This window comes from Lolium rigidum, chromosome 1 (genome assembly GCF_022539505.1).
Source record: "Lolium rigidum isolate FL_2022 chromosome 1, APGP_CSIRO_Lrig_0.1, whole genome shotgun sequence".
Classification (NCBI taxonomy): Eukaryota; Viridiplantae; Streptophyta; class Magnoliopsida; order Poales; family Poaceae; genus Lolium; species Lolium rigidum.
The window spans coordinates 350,087,163-350,091,563 of NC_061508.1; the positions used below are offsets into that span (position 1 = coordinate 350,087,163).

General features: G+C 47.0%; 1 long non-coding RNA gene across 1 annotated transcript; it reads left to right on the plus strand.

Annotated features, from left to right (window-relative positions):
- The first annotated feature begins 1,036 nt into the window (after positions 1-1,036).
- On the plus strand, positions 1,037-2,927 carry LOC124684592. The gene is made up of 4 exons (XR_006997070.1): positions 1,037-1,300; positions 1,956-2,025; positions 2,130-2,233; positions 2,859-2,927. It is a non-coding gene; the product is annotated as an uncharacterized LOC124684592 (long non-coding RNA).
- Positions 2,928-4,401: the final 1,474 nt, after the last annotated feature.

Sequence of the window (4,401 nt, forward strand, 5' to 3'; positions counted from 1 at the left end):
CGATTGGTCTGCTCTTAGTAACCTTTCGGGACTATCAAATAAGGGATACAATGCATGCACGCACTGCTTACATGAGACTGACAGTGTACATTTGCCAAATTGTAAGAAGAACGTGTACCTTGGGCATCGTCGATTTCTTCCGAAAATTCATCCAAGTAAGAAAGAGAGGCAAGCATTACAACGACAAGGCAGATCACCGGCCGAAGCTCGCGGAACGCACCGGTGCTGAGGTATTTGATATGGTCAAGGATTTGAAAGTCATCTTTGGAAAGGGTCCTCGGCGGACAATCAATTCCGAAGGGAGCTGACGGGCACGCACCCATGTGGAAGAAGAAATCTATATTCTGGGAGCTAGAATATTGGAAAGTCCTAGATGTCCGCTCTGCAATCGACGTGATGCATGTTACGAAGAATATTTGCGTGAACCTCCCACTACTAGGAAAAGGCTTATAGCCGCACTCCTTACCGCCGGCGAGTACGATTTCAAGATGCCGGCGGTAAGGCCTTTCAGGGTCGTCTCACCTTACCGCCGGCGAGTTTGAAATGAAGATGCCAGGGGTACCTACATTATCACCGGCGAGCTTGAAACGAAGATGCCGGGGGTAACGGGAGGTAGTGTTGGACCGCGAGGCCACCGTTGGACCTGGCGTTACCGCCGGCAACTGCAGCCCATTGGTGCCAGGGATAACGGGCCTTACCGCTGCCGAGCCCAGCCGTAGGCGCCGGGGGTATTTCGCATAAAGAATATAACGTGACCAGCCTTAGCTTTTCACTCTTATCCCCTCACGGGCTCTCCTGTCCACTCGTTTTCTCCTCTCTCTCTCTGTCTCAAATCACCACCGAATGCTCTGCCAATCCACCGCCGATGAGCGCAGCGCAGCGCCGCCGCCGCACGAGCGTGACGAGGAGGCTTCCGCTCCTAGCTAGCCTGGGCAGCCGCCATCTATCTAATCCCCCACAAAATTTCCCGCCCCAGGCTGCTCGACGTCGGCGGCTTCGACCCCATCGCCGAGGAGCCGCATCGTCCCCGCGCCGCCAATGGCCGCGACCCCGCCGCCCTCGCCTGCGCCATCTCCGCCGAGGCCAGCGTCGTGCTCGCCTTCATGCGCTGCAGCCTCAGCCTCTGCCGCCGAGCACCCGCTCATCTCCTCCCTCAAGACACTGCGCCGCCGAGATTTGTGGCGAGCTGCCGGCGGCCGGCGAAGGGCCCGTCCATGCCCGTGAGGTGGAGAAGGGCGGCATCCGTGAGCAGAAGAAGTAAGGCGGCATCCAGATTCGGCAGTAGAAGAACCAAAAGAAAGTAAGATTACTGCCCCCCTTGTGAATTTCATCTTGACCTGGATCTCCTCGTCCTTGAAGATCTTGGCCAGGCTGAAGTCAGATTTCTTGTGTGAGAACGATTCCTGGTCAAATGTTTGACACTTTGACATCATTAGTCCCCTTCCCTACGAAGGTTAAATGGACATGACCAATGTCTTACAGTAGTATCTCTCGGGTCTTGGTTGCATCGTAATATGACTAGAGAAATACTAGAGAACTAGCATGATAAATACTGGGATCAGAATTCATCTATACCTAATTTGGGAGAGATCTCCTCTTATGTTTAATGCAGAGCTTTTTGCCTAGTCATACTGCTTGGAACGATTAAGGAGCTATTGTCCATTACTGCAGTAACAATTACCTGAAGTTAGAAAATTATATGAAAATTTAGGACAAGATTCAGTTTATTATCATCGACTGTAAGTGTGGTGTTCTATAATATATTCTGACGTGTGAATTGATGCTAATTGTGAAAAATTCATGATAGATCTGTAACGTTAAGCAAGTTTTAGAGCATCTTCCAAAATATGATGAACTATCAATTCATACAAGAAAAATTGCACGCGTTTCACATAAGCATATTATTGTCCGTTGTGTGCAACTGAACCATGTTGCTTTGCCCTTGTGTGCAACAGATGCAGCAGCGCCGGTGGCCGTTGAGGCCGCCGTCTCCGCCCTGCCATCTTCGACCCGGCGCTCGCCAAGGTAATCTCCTTTTCACCCGCTGATCCCTCACTCATGATCCGCTGATATTTTGTCCCGTGATTCCCCACTCCGTCATGGTTGCTTGATTGGTTGGCGACATTCAGGTGACCGAGCTACACGATATGAGGCCGAGTGACAGCGTCTGCACCGTGCGCTGGACGCGCAAGGGCTCCTATCTCGCCATTGCCACCAGCCTTGAGATGTCCAGGTTCACTCTCTCTGTCATCATTGTGCATGTTGGTTCACAATATACAGTTTCCGTTGTCAGATGGTAGTCCAAATATGAACAGACATGCGCTTTGTTTGGTTCACAAGTTCACATGATACACCGATGTGATGCAAATTGGAAAAGTTTCACAACAAATCAAATTGGAAAGTTTATTTGCTTCAAGTATTACTGCATCACAACACATAGCTATTTGTTTCACTGTATCACACCTAAGAAGTAGGGATTCAAATGCATTAATTTTTTCTGCACACTTAAACCATTTCCCACTTGAATTAGCTTAAAGTTTCATTAAACACTCCAAAGTAGGTATAATCTTTGCCGTCGTCTCCTGCCCTGCCGCAAACTAGCACTAACTGAATTACACAGACTAGGTCCAAGTGTTATGCAATTTTTTCTGTTATGCAATTTTCAACTTGCAACTGATATGCTATTTTCTGTCAATGCTCCACATTTTTCTGTCAACTGGTATGCAACTGATATTGCATTAGGAATATTTATGTGATGGAGTACTCCGTACTTTTCCTAGTGATGGAGTACTATTCAGTAGTAATAACCTGTGATGGTTTCTTACACAATAAAATGATGTCTTTGTGTGTATTTGCAGCTGCAAAGAGGTGCTATAATTTGAGATGATGTGCAAAAAGGTTATGCCCTTTAACAACAAAGGACAGCTGAAGGATCAATATTTGGAGTATACTTGAAGTAATCTGGAGCACAGTAATCTGTATCTTGTTTTAATATATTTCCATGAATATTTGGAGCAAGAGTACAGCAAGAGTATAGTTCATGTGCAGTGACTGATGATGTACTAGTCCTTGTGTACAACAGATGTGATGTGCTCTTGCTTGCAGTGCTTGTACTACTGAATGAACTGTTGTTCCATGGTCACATGGATCAAATGTATAGTGAATTTGTTTTTATTCTATATCTAAAGGTTTTGTGATTTCATGTCAGTCTTTTTTTTTTAAATCCTAAAATACATACCGCCGGCGCATAGGGCTGTTTGCCGGCGGTAACTTAATACCCCTGGCGAATTGGAAAGTGCCGGTGGTAAACAATACCCCCGGCGAGTTGGCTGAGGTGCCGGTGGTAATTTGGGTTACCCCTGGCGGTTTGCAATGCGCCGGCGGTAAGGCATTACCACCGGCGAGGTTATCGCCGGCGAATCCGAAAGTGCCGGCGGTAAGCCTTTTCAGGTCGCCGGCGGTAAGCCTTTTCCTAGTAGTGTCCTAAGCTTCTTGGGCGTGTATGGGAAGACAAATGATACAAAGGAAGTACGGCAGGACCAGCAACGTTTGAAAGACCCTGATAACCGGCATCCGGAATGGTTTCAAGGTCGTGCCGGCCTACGCTCCGACCAAAGAAGAGAAGGTCATCTTTTTTGAATGCCTCGAGCAAGTATGAAGGTCCCGTCTGGATTCTCGTCCAATATAAAGGGAATAATAAACATGGCGGAGAAAAAGTTCCAAAACCTGAAGTCTCACGACCGCCACGTGATTATGACGCAATTGCTTCCGATTGCTTTGAGGGGCTCCTGCCGGAAAATGTTCGAGTACCCATTGTAAAGCTATGTGCATTCCTCAATGCAATCTCTCGGAAGGTAATCAATCCAGAAGTTCTACCACGGTTACGTAACGATGTGGTCCAATGTCTTGTCGGCTTCGAGTTGGTGTTCCCGCCATCCTTCTTCAATATTATGACGCACCTCCTGGTTCACCTAGTCGAAGAGATTTCCATTCTCGGCCCTGTATTTTTACACAATATGTTCCCCTTCGAGAGGTTCATGGGAGTATTAAAGAAATATGTTCGTAACCGTGCTAGGCCAGAAGGAAGCATCGCCAAGGGCTATGGAAATAAGGAGGTAATTGAGTTTTGTGTTGACTTTGTTCCTGACCTCCGGAAGACGCTTAGTCCAAAAGCTCGCTTCCGACCACTTCAAGAGGAACTAGCTGGTTGGTTCGCGAGGGAAGTCATCGATCCTAGAGGAGAACACTACGTAGAGGACGTAGAATTTCATATGCACTAAATTATGGATGGAAACTTGTTCAAAATTGTATATGGTCATCCGATATTGAATATATATTGTATATTCCTCTTGAATTCTTTTTGGTTCTAATTTCAAATTTGTTTGAAATTGTACATTCATA